We start from the raw sequence: 12,918 nt of genomic DNA, 5'->3' as shown, positions 1-12,918 counted from the left end.
GTATTTGGCATTAAGTAAAGTTCATCGCTAGAGTCAGAACTTTAGGAAAGGAGTAAATTTGATGGGATGAAAATGCCATCACAATTATTTTAAGAATTACTCGTTAACTGTTCTATACAGTGATGCCTACCATCCAAGCATCTACCTCACTGGAAGTGCAGGTTGACACACTATCTGCCTGTATCAGTACTTCAGATGATTAAGGTCCAATGGAACTACTTAATACCATAAGACATAGGAGCAGAAGTAGGCCATTCAGCCCATAGCACCTGCTCCATCATTCAATGAGATGATAACTGATCTGATTATGCTCAACTCTACTACCTGCCTTGGCCCCATAACCCTTGATTCCCTTACTGGTCAAAAATATGTCTATCCCAGCCTTGAATGTAGCTAATGAATCAGCCGCTACTGCCTTCTGTGGTGAAGAATTCCATATATTCTATACAGTCTGACAGAAAATGTTCCTCTTCATCTCGTTCTTACTGGGCCAGCCTTTACTCTGAGCTTATGCCCTTTGGTCCTAGAACTTTCCACAAAGAGAAACAACCTTTCCGCATCTACCCTGTCCATTAGGAATCTTACATGTTTCGATGAGGTCACCTTACCTTACTTCAATGAGTACAGGCTCAACCTTCTCAAACTCCCCTGATAAGATAATCTCTTAATACAGGGATCAAACTAATGAACCTTCTCTGGACTGCCTCCAACGCCAGTATATCTTTCTTTAGTTAAAGGAGCCAAAATTGTTCACAGTATTCCAGCTATAGTTTTAGCAAGACTTCCCTATTTTTATACATCATTCCCTCTGAAATAAAGGCCAATATTCCACTTACTTTCCCTATTTCTAGCTGAATTTGAATGCTAGCCTTTTGTGCACAAATCCCTCTATATTGTAGCTTTCTACAGTCTTTCTCCATTTAAATAATATTCAGCTCCTCTTCGCTTCGTGCCAAAGTGCATAGCCTCACATGTTCTCCAGATTATACTCCACCTGCCAGGTTCTTTTGCCCACTTGCTTAATTTGTCTACATCCCTCTATAGTCTCTGTGGCACTCTCACCACCTGCCTTCCATCTATTTTTACGTCATCTGCAGACCTGCATTCACTACGAAGTACTCATCCAAGTAATTAATATCTATTGTAAAGAACTGAGACCTCAGCATTAGTTACAGATTCAACACAGTGTAAAGCTGGAGGAACACAGCAGGTCAGGCAGCATCAGAGGAGCAGGAAAGTTGACATTTCAGGTTGGGACCCTTCATCAGAACTCCAGCTCCACACTCTGTTGATTCTGACTCCAGCATCTTGCTATCACTAGTTGCTTGGAGCAGACAGTTCCATTTGTGCCAGTTGCCAACATTTCTCCATTGACTAGTACAGCCAAGATCAGTTGAAACTGGCATTTATCTCAACACCAACTGTTGTATCTTAAAATGTTTGATTTGTTTGCGTACACAAGTGTGCAGGTAAAATTATTCTTTCCACGCGTTTCAGTGAGATGCAAACAGGTGCTACATCAATGCAAGTCCTTTTATCAACCTAATGGCAGAACTGTGTTCACAAACTTAATGCACCACCTGATAATGCGAAGGCAGTATAGATATTCTTCCAGTAATCAATTAAATAGACGCATATTTGGGGAACGGTGCTTGTACAAGATTTAGAAAGTAGAATCGTTACAGACGCAGCCCAAATTCTTTCTATCCAAACGTTTATGCAAGCCCGATCAGGTTACACATTTATTTATAATCCAGTTTGGGGGGGGCGAAATAGACTTGAGTTAAAGTTTCTGCACTGTAGCTCCCTCCTTTTCAAGTCGACTATGGTGTGCTCAGTGGTGTCTGCATGTCAAGCAGCTCTTCCCTACTTTAGAAAGCAGTGTGGGTTCTGGAGGGGAACCTGGAGGAACAAGCTGTCAAACCCAGAGGCAGCTAGTCATTGATCGCAGCCCTTGAGCTGATCGCCTCCTGTGGGTCGGTCAGAACTCGGTCCGGCAAAGCCCTGCATCCAATCCCTGACTTAAGCATATTCCTTGTAGATCCACTGTCCAACTTATCACAGCCCAGAGCGACATTACCTCCAGTATGCATTATCTTACTGACAAAAATCACATTATAGAAAATTAAAGTTAGGAAAACAGGGACAACTTATTACTGCACCGCAAGCTGGTGCATCCGTGCAAACAGAAAGTGGGCAGCAATTTATGTAGATCACTTTGTAATTTAAAAATAAATGTTTTTTTTTACCTGTCCGATGGGCAAGTGAGTGGCAAAACTTTAGACGATGTTATTAGTTGAAAAGACAGCAGCGAATAGGCTCCCTGTTCCACACAGGGGCTCTAAACAGATCAGGTATCTGGTGGTGATCTCTCCACCCCTTTGAGGCGGGGTCAAAACGCATTACATCATCTAAGTTTGGCTGGTGCGAGGGAAATGTGACAGGTTAATACTGTTGCCGACCTTCTACTTCCATATCAGGAACTTGAACGTTTGATTTTTGTTTTAAACACCAGCCGGAGCTCAGGGCCGTTTCTTTCGCCTCAGCCTGAAAGTTGTCCTTGAGAGTGGTGTGTTAACTCAATGGCTGAACGGTGTTGCTGAGTGATACTAAAAGCACGATTACAATCCCTGAACCTCTTAGTTCACGGAGGTGTGCCTCCTCGCCCTGCTTTCTGTGCAGGACCATAAGATGTAGGAGCAGAAGTGGGTCATTCAGCCCATCAGGTCTGTTGTGCCTTTCATTGGAAACCAGATTGATCCAATAATCCTCAACGCCACTTTCCTGCCTTTTCCCTATAATCTTTGGTTCCTTTACTGATTAAAAATCTGTATCTCAGCCTTGAATATACTTAATGACCCAGCCTCAGTCGTCCTCAATAGTAAAGAATTCGATAGATTCACTACCATCTGAGAGAAGAAATTCCTCCTCATCTCCCTCTTCATCTCCATTGTAAACACGCAACCTCATTCTGAGACTTGCTGTCGGGGGAAAAACGCAAGCCAGGCGAAAACAGCATAAGGAGCAAGCTGCCCCAACCAACGCCACACCCACCCCATCCCACAACCACCTTCAACCCCAAGTGTAGCAGAGTCTGCGGCAGTGGCATCCAACTGTACAGTCACTTACGGACTAACTCTACCAGTGGAAGAGAACCACCCTTGTCTGTGAGGGACGGTAATTATGATGATGAAAATGCAGGAGGAAGTTTCAGGATTTTGACCCAGCAATACTAAAGGAACAGCAATATAATTCCAATTCAGAATTGGGCTTAGAGGGGAACATGCAGATGGTGGTGTTCCTATCTATCTGCTGCTCTTATCTTTCTAAATGATAATGGTTGTGGGATTGAAAAGTGCTCGATAAGAATTCTTGGGATATTTCTGAACTCCATCTTGTTGATGGTACACATTGCTGCTATGGCATTGGTGGCAGAGGGAGTGAATGCTTGTGGATGCGGTGCCAATCAAGTAGGCTGCTTTGCCCTGGTGTCAAACTTCCGGAATGTTGTTAGAGATGCTCTCTTCCAGGAAAGTGGAGAATAGAAACAACCACAGAAAATGCTGGTGAAATTCAGCAGGTCTCGCAGCATCTGTGGAGAGAGAAACAGAGTTAATGTTTCAGTTCTGAAGAAGCCATATCAAACTCAAATGTTAACTCTTTGTTTCAGATTTCTAATATCTGCAGTTTTGGTTTTATTCAAGTGTGAAGTATTCCATTTTTCTCCTGACCTGTGCAGTGTAGATGATAGACATGTTTTAGGGAATCTGGAGATGAGTTACTCACTGCAGGATTCCTAGCCTCTAATCTGCCCTTGTAGCTTCAGTATTTATGTCACTAGTCCAATTCATTTTCTGGTGAATGGTATACATTCTGTTCTCTTCACCCCACCCCATCCCCATGATAGTTGAACAAGTTGGAAAAGAAGAGAAACAATTGGCAGGTGAAGCCCCTTACATGTAGAGAGAATAAACTTAAAGTTTTTTTACCCATCTTTAGGACAAGTTCGTGTTGTGATAGCCATATTCTTCAATCAGCTGGAAGTAAACTTGCCTAAAAACCACCATGGAATTACCTCATTGAATGTTAGCACATAAAATAAATCCATTCACCCATTATAAGAACATAAGAACTAGGAGCAGGAGTAGGCCATCTGGCCCCTTGAGCCTGGCCCGCTATTTAATAAGGTCATGGCTGATCTTTTTGAGACTCCGCTCCACTTACCCGCCCACTCACCATAACCCTTAATTCCTTTACTGTTCAAAAATTTATCTAGCCTTGCCTTAAACGCATTCAGCGAGGTAGCTTCAACCACTTCACTGGGCAGGGAATTCCACAGATTCACAACCCTTTGGGTGAAGAAGTTCCTCCTGACCTCAGTCCTACATCTGCTTCCCTTTATTTTGAGGCGATGCCCTCTAGTCCTAGTTTCACCTGCTAGCGGAAACAACCTCCCTGTCTCCACCTTATCTATTCCCTTCATAATCTTATATGTTTCTATAAGATCTCCCCTCATTCTTCTGAATTCCAATGAGTATAATCCCAGCCTACTCAGTCTCTCCTCATAATCCAACCCCCTCAACTCTGGAATCAACCGAGTGAATCTCCTCTGCACCACCTCCAGTGCTAGTATAATCCCCTTCTCAAGTAAGGAGACCAAAACTGCACACAGGACTCCAGGTGTGGCCTCACCAGGACCCTATACAGCTGCAGCATAGCCTCCCTGTTTTTAAACTCCATCCCTCTAGCAATGACAGACAAAATTCTATTTGCCTTTTTAATTACCTGCTGCACCTGCAATCCTACTTTTAACGATTCATGCACAAGGACACCCAAGTCCCTCTGCACAGCAGTGTGTTGCAATTTTTTACCATTTAAAACATAGTCCATTTTGCTGTTATTCCTACCAAAATGGATGACCTCACACTTACCAACATTGTACTCCATCTGCCAGACCTTTGCCCACTCACTTAGACTATCTATATCCCTCTGCAGACTTTCAGTGTCTTCTGCACACTTTGCTCTACCACTCATCTCAGTGTCATCTGCAAATTTTGACACACCACACTTAGTCCCCAACTCCAAATCATCTATGTAAATTGTAAACAATTGCGGTCCCAACACTGATCCCTGAGGCACACCACTAGCCACTGACCGCCAACCAGAAAAACACCCATTTACCCCTACTCTTTGCTTTCTACTAGTCAACCAATCCTCTATCCATGCCAATACATTACCTGAAATACCGTGCAACTTTATCTTATGTAGCAGCTTTTGGTGTGGCACCTTGTCAAATGCCTTCTGGAAGTCCAGATACACTACATCCACAGGTTCCCCATTGTCCACCATGCAAGTAATGTCCTCAAAGAATTCTACCAAATTAGTTAAACATGACCTACCCTTCATGAACCCATGCTGGGTGTTCCCAATGGGAGAATTTGTATCCAGATGTCTTGCTATTTCTTCCTTAATGATAGATTCAAGCATTTTCCCCACTACCGAAGTTAAGCTAACTGGCCTATAGTTACCTGCTTTTTGTCTACTTCCTTTTTTAAACAGTGGCGTCACATTGGCTGTTTTCCAATCTGCGGGAACCGTACCCAGAGTCCAGTGAATTTTGGTACATAATTACTAGTGCATTTGCTATTTCCCCCATCACCTCTTTTAGTACCCTGGGATGCATTTCATCAGGGCCAGGAGACTTGTCTACCTTTAGCCCCATTAGCTTGCCCAGCACTGCCTCCTTAGTGATAATGATAGTTTCTAGGTCCTCATCTGCTATAAACTTTTTGCCATCAGTTTTCGGCATGTTATTTGTGTCTTCCACTGTAAAGACCAACACAAAATAACTGTTTAATGCCTCGGCTATTTCCTCATTCCCAGTTAGTAAATTGGCCTTCTCATCCTCTAAAGGACCAATGTTTACCTTCGCCACTCTTTTACGATTTACAAATTTATAGAAACTTTTGCTGCCTGTTTTTATATTTTGAGCTATTTTACTCTCATAATCTTACTTTTCTTTATAACTTTTTTTGTGGCTTTCTGTTGGCCTTTAAAGATTTCCTAATCTACTAGTTTCCCAGTAATCTTTGCTTTTTTTGTATGTTTTTTTTAATCTGATATTTTCCTTTATTTCCTTAGACATCCATGGCTGACTATTTCTTTTCCTACAGTTCTTCCTTATCACAGGAATATACTTCTGCTGAGCACTGTGAAAAATCGTTTTGAAAGTCCTCCACTGTTCCTCAATTGACCCAGCATAACGTTTTTGCTCCCATTTTACCTCACCTATCTCCTCTCTCATCCCATCATAGTCTCCTTTGTTTTGTTTTATGTCCATTATATGGACATAACCATTATGTCCATACTGGTTCTTTTGTAGATAGTTTATGATCAACCTGTTCGGTGATATTATTGCAAACTCTAGAGCAGATGGGAATGGCATCTAGACCACCTGGTTTGGAGGCAGCAACATGACCACTGCATTACAAAAGCTTTCCATGCCTTTTTGGTAAATCTACCACTTAATTTCACTCATCTGCCTTTGCCCCATAGCTTTGTACTTTTTCCTTTCGAGTACTTGTCCATTTATTTATTGAATCTGATGGAGGCACTCTTTCATCAGTGCATTCCAGATGTGATTGTGATTACACTGGAGGATTGCAGAGAAGATTCACTAGGATGTTACTGGAGATGGAGCAGTTTTGCTGTGAAGTGAGGTTGAATAAACTCAAGAGTGTTGTCTGGAAAGCACTTTCTCAGAAAATATTAGACATGGGACAACCTTTAAAAACTACATTGATGAGCACTTGAAATGTCATAACAAGAGCTGGAAAGCAAGCTTAGTGTAGATTGGTCAGTGCTGTTCTTGGCCTTATGACTAGATTACAGTAAAAGACACAAAGAGGACATGAAGTGGCTTAAAAGGGATATAGACAAGATAAATGAGTAGACAAAGATCTGACAAATGGAGTATAATGTGGAAAAATATGAAACTGTCCATTTTGGCAGGAAAATTAAATATACATATTCAGAGATGCAGATCTGGGTGTTCCAATGTATGAATCACAAAAGGTTAGTTTTCAGGTACAGCAAGTACTTAGGAAAGGTGATAGAATATTAGAATGAATCGTGAGTTAAACTGAAAAGAACATAGGGAGGTTATGCTTCAGCTACACAGGGCCTTAGTGAGACCTCATCTGGTGTACTGTGTGCAATCTTGGTTTCCTTGTTTAAGACGGGTGCAAATGTGTTGGAAGCAGTTCAGTGGAGCTTTACAAGACTAAATTGCTGGACTGAGAAGGTGGTCTTTTGAGGAAAGTATGGATGGCTTCAGCTTCCACTGGAGTTGAGAACAATAAAAACTGACTTAATTGAAATAAATAAGATCCTGAGGCGTCTTGACAGGATACAAGTGGAAACAGTCTTGTGCGAGAATATAGAATTACAGGTTACTGTTTAAAAATAAGGTCTCACCCATTCAAGACACAGATAAAGAATTGTGAGGGGCAAAGTGGCCTGCTCCAGCTCCTAAATCATATCCGTCTACATAAGTCAGTCTCCATCTTGTCCCCATAAAAAATTTAATGCTAATTATTTACAGGCAATTTTTTGTTTTCCATGCCCTGTTTCAGATGGAAAATAAGGACTGCCTGAACCATACATGGTCATGACCAGATTTGCACGTTATCAGCCAACCACAAGTGACTAGTCATAATATGGTGCTTCTGTTTAATTTTATATTTTGTATTAGGTTCAAAGAGCTTTACACAGTGTCAAATATCACACAAATTAACTCAACAGTACAGCCATTTAATTTAAATTGTTAAATATCTGGCAACTATAGACCTGTAAGCCTGACACTGGTGGTGGGGAAGTTGTTGGAGGTGATTCTGAACGATAGGATTTACATGCATTTGGAGAGGCAAGGATTGATTAGGGATAGTCAGCACGGTTTTGTGCGCAGAAAATCGTGACTCACAAGGTTGATTGAGTTTTTTCAGGACATAACCAAATTGATTGATGAGTGGGGACTTTAGTAAAGCTTTTGACAAGGTTCCACATGGTAGACTAATTAGTAAAGTTAGATCACATGGGTGAGCTTGCCAATTAGATACAAAATTGGCTTAACGGTAGGAGGCAGAGGGTAGTGGTGGAAAGGTTGTTTTTTGGGCTAGAGGCCTGTGAATAGCAGTGTTCCACAAGGATCAGTCCTGGGTCCACTTTTATTTGTCATTTATATAAATAATTTTGCGGAGGACACCAAAATTTGTAAAATAGTAGACAGTGAAGAAGGTTATCGAAGATCACAAAGAGATCTTGATCAATTGGGTCGATGGGCTGAGGAGTTGAGATGGAGTTTAATTTGGATGAGCGGGAGGTATTGCATTTCGGTAAAACAAAGAAGGGCAGGACAATTAATGGTAGGGCCCTAGGTAGTGTAGAACAGAAAGACCTAGGGGTTCAGGTCAATAATTCTTTGAAATTCGCATCACAGGCCGACAAGGTGGTTAAGAACAAAAACAAAGTTGCTGGAAAAGCTCAGCAGGTCTGGCAGCATCTGTAAAGGAAAAAACAGAGTTAACGTTTTGGGTCCAGTGACCCTTCCTCAGGGATGGTTAAGAAGGTGTTTAACATGCTTGCCTTCAGTGCTCAGACCTTTGCATATAGGTGTTGGGACATCATGTTGAGGTTGTACAGAATGTTGATGAGTCCTCTTCTGCAGCACTGTGTGTAGTTCTGGTCACCCTGCTTTGGAAGAATATTATTAAATAGGAGAAGATTCAGAAAAGATTACCAGGATGTTGCCAGGAACGGAGAGTTTGAGTTATAAAAATAGGCTGGGACTTTTATCACTGGACCATAGGAGGTTGAGGGATGACCTTATAAAGGTTTATAAAATCATTAAGAGCATAGGTAAGGTGAAGAGTAAAGGTCTTTTCCCTACAGTCGGGGAGTCCAAAACCGGTGGGCATATTTTTAAAGTGAAACAAGAAAGTTTTATAAAGGACACAAGGGGCAACTTTTTTACACAGAGAGTGGTCCAAATGTGGAGTGAACTACCATAGAAAGTGATGGATGCAGGTACAGTTACAACATTTCAAAGACATTTGGCTAAGTACATGAATAGGAAAGGTTTGGAGGGTTTTTTTTATGCATTCATGGGATGAGGGCATCACTGGCCAGGCCAGCATTTATTGCCCATCCCTAATTGTTCAGAGGGCTGTTAAGAGTCAACCACATTGCTGTGGCTCTGGAGTCACAGGTAGGCCAGACTAGGTAAGGATGGCAGTTTCCTGCCCTAAAGGACATTAGAGAACCAGGTGAGTTTTTCCAACAATCAACAGTGGATTCATGGTCATCAATAGACTCGTAATTCCAGAGGTTTTATTGAATATGGGCCAAACGCAGGCAAGTGGGACCAGTTTAGTTTGGGAACATGGCGTGGACAAGTTGGACAGAAGAGTATGACTCTATGATTATCTGCACTTTGGTTTCTAAAATATAAAATCTTGAGGCTACTCATTACATTGCTCCATATGTCTCTGTGTCAAAATGATTAGTACTGTTTATAGTGTATGTATGAATTTTAAGACACCTACATTTTTGGAAGGAAAGGACATTTGATTTAAGCAATAGCATACAGTCTGAATCTTCATATTCCAGATTCTTTGTTAAAATTGAATACTCTGCTGCTCACATCAAATGGTCTTAGTAAACTGTTGGCAAAACATGTTTAAGTGTCAATTGCAATGCTTTTGAAGTTAGATATTCAGGAGGGCATGACTGTGCCTCTGGAGCAGCAGGTATCTGGGCAAGTCAGTATGTTTGAATTATGCTTCAAACTTTTACACAGAAAATCTTTTTGCCATTTGCCTCAGCAGCACTTTTGAAAAGAATACTTGTAGATTTCAAGGTATTTCACATATTGCAAGGTTACCTGCACGGTTTTTAAGGCAGATATATCTCATTATACATTACATACTGTCATCTAACTTTTTGATTTAATGTTCCCCACAGTCACAATGCATATCACCATTCACACTTTGTTCGGTTAGCAGCATGAATGGAAGAGGTTGCAATTTTACAGTGCAAAAAGTCAAACGTCATGCATGTGAAATAAAATTTTTTTTATTTGTAGGACATGGGTGTTACTGGCTAGGTCAGTATTTACTGTCCATGCATTTTTGTCCTGCAGAAGGGGGTTGTTCACTGCCTTGTTGAACTGCTGCAGTCTCTGAAGTGCAGATTTTCACACAGAGGAGTTAGAAAGGGAATTCCAGCCTTTTGACACAGTGACAGTGAAGGAACAGTGATAATTCCACGTCAGGAATATTACGTGGTTTAGAGGGGATTGATTGATTAGAGTTGGAGGTATCACCACTTGATTACATTAAAATTAAGTGCATATTGTTTTAGTAGGAGCATGGGAGAAGTTAGCAAAGGTGTGATAAAAACATGTTACAATATTAATCTCATATATTGTCCTGAAGGTATTCCACAGAGGATAAAAGGTGAAGTTAAATTACCTGATAGTCTGGATCAGCAGAGCAAGGTTCCAATTAGTATCACCAGATGTTAAGATAACCTCATTTACCATATATAATGGAGAATAATGACTACCTATGGTTTGACACTTGGCTGTGATGTTGCTGTAGAGTGCATATCCTTTTGTAATTATCATTGGGTACTACCTCAAATTCTGTAGTCAAAGAGGATGCAAAGCATTGTGTTGCACAATTACTTTTCTGTGCTGTCATTGCTGCATCTACAATTGATTTTCTCTTTAAGGTGGCAAGCCATATCATTCATAATGAAAATTACTGACAGATTTTAGCGTTCACCAAAATAATTGGTGTTTGCCAAATGACGCTTCCCTTTAATTATTCCAGCCCTTTAAATTTAATGTAGCATTTTTTCTATCTTCTTACACTAGGATCCAAATATTCATTTTGTAGTATAAAACTTGAGTATTGCTGGAAAGAGACACACTTTATTGGGTCCTTACCTGAAACGTCAGCTTTCCTGCTCCTCTGATACTGCTTGGCCTGCTGCGTTCATCCAGCTCTACACCTTGTTATCTCGCACTTTATCGAAGCTTTTCATCATGCACTTATCAGGACATTTTGCAAGAATATCAATTCAAGGGGAAAGGCCACATTTATCCTGCATGAGAGTAGTGTGCTGATTGGTTGGTAAGTGGACCCTGACTAGTAAAGGCTTTCTATAGAGAATGCACCCATTAATGCTGATTGACAGTTAACTGCTAGGTCTTTTATAATTTTAGACAAGTCAGGATGATTCTGATTGCCCTGAAAAATTAATTAGACCAGAAAACTCTTGGAAATTTAATTGGTCATACAGCAGTATAAGTAAAACTTGAATTTGTTTGTATTTTATGAAAAAAATGCCCCCCATTAGTTCTTTTTTATATAGACATTAGCAGATTTCCTATGGTTTTGCTCCTGGGAAGTTTGATAATGCAATCCCAATTGAAGACAAGAGCATTTGGCTACATATTGTGCTGAAAATGCCGTGCTGTCTCCTAATAAGGAGACCCTAATTTAAACAAACTAAGGATGAGGGCAATTAAAGTTTAGGATTTTCCTTAGTGAGAGAAAATGGTAGATTGAAAGCTCCTTGCAAAACCTCAGGTGCTGTTCAGAACAAGGACAGGTGGCTAAGTTCTGTTAAAATTAGCTAATATTGGAATAGGAGATGGAATAAACGTCTGTCGTTCTGGAGGATTTTCTGTATATTGCAAATGATTGTTCTGTTTTTTGAAGTTTAACACATGAATTTGCAAACTAACAGGTGGATAAAATGGATATACACACACCTGCAAACAAAATATTTCCATCTGTGCTGCTCATAGTGAGTAAGGCGTTTCGTGATTCCATACAACATTGGAATTCTACTGTCAATCTTGTAAGTGCATGTGTGTGCCATTTAAAGCCACAAATCCAATGGCAGTTTTATGCAAAGTGTGAGAGTGCTTCAAGTGAGGGCTCTTGCATTAGGTCATATTAACTGTGTAGGACAGGCCTCTGGTGAGATTTCTGCCTCACAGATGGAACAGACTGCTGTTGTACAGTGAAAGTCAGCAGTCCACTGCAATTCGACATGATATTCAAGGACAGCATAACAGCAGCGCAATAATAAAAGCAAAATACAGTGGATGCTGGAAATCTTAAATTAAAAATGCAAAGTACTGGAGAAATTCAGCAAATGTGGCAGTTCTGTGGAAAGAGAAACAGAGTTAATGTTTTGCGCTTCCATGATACTCTACAGACTCGGGCTAATCATGGCGGATCAAATGTGAATTCTTACATATTGAAGTCCTGGCACAGTTCTGGTTATTTTTCACTGCCATCTTTCTAATGCCAGAAGTCATGATAGACTCGAAATGTTAACTCGGTTTCTGTCTCCACAGATGTTTCCAGACCTGCTAAGTTTCTCCAGCATGTGCTTATTTTATTTCAGACCAATGCAGGTTGGCTTCATGGCATTGTAAATGTTGTGAAGAGCAGAGTACCTTCACGCCTAGCAGAATATATGCAGGCTGGAAAAGTACACATTCTGTTCTTACATGAACCAGGCAGGTCATCCAAACAAAATTACCCTTTTTCATGTGTAATGTTTATACATACCTTATGATGTTTATAAGGCTATATTGGGTTTCACTTTTCATTGAGAAACAAACTGAACTGTGGATATAACCCAAAAATACCAATGAAGATCTTAACAAAAACAAAGTTGCTGGAAAAGCTCAGCAGGTCTGGCAGCATCTTTGAAGGAAAAAACAGAGTTAACGTTTCGAATCTGGTGACCCTTCCTCAGAACTGATGAAGGTCTTAAAATCGATTGTTTTTTTTAATTATTGCCTTGAAGTAGTCGTCTTGTTTTTCATTTGTACAT

The 12,918-nt window shown here is 40.6% G+C and overlaps 1 protein-coding gene across 2 annotated transcripts in view; it reads right to left on the bottom strand.

The window, feature by feature from the left end:
• The window catches only part of LOC109913150 (ly6/PLAUR domain-containing protein 6), a 311,436-nt gene extending 309,081 nt beyond the window's left edge, over positions 1 to 2,355 (bottom strand). The window contains exon 1 of one of the 2 annotated variants that reach the window (XM_048599482.1): positions 2,250 to 2,355. The gene's annotated coding sequence lies outside the window, so the exon portion shown is untranslated. The remainder of the gene's footprint in view (positions 1 to 2,249) is intronic. The other variant, XM_048599484.1, reaches the window with a different exon arrangement.
• Between the last annotated feature and the right edge of the window lie 10,563 nt (positions 2,356 to 12,918).

Source organism: Rhincodon typus, chromosome 7, assembly GCF_021869965.1.
Source record: "Rhincodon typus isolate 14 chromosome 7, sRhiTyp1.1, whole genome shotgun sequence".
Taxonomy (NCBI): Eukaryota; Metazoa; Chordata; class Chondrichthyes; order Orectolobiformes; family Rhincodontidae; genus Rhincodon; species Rhincodon typus.
This window is presented reverse-complemented; position numbering and strand designations above follow the sequence as displayed.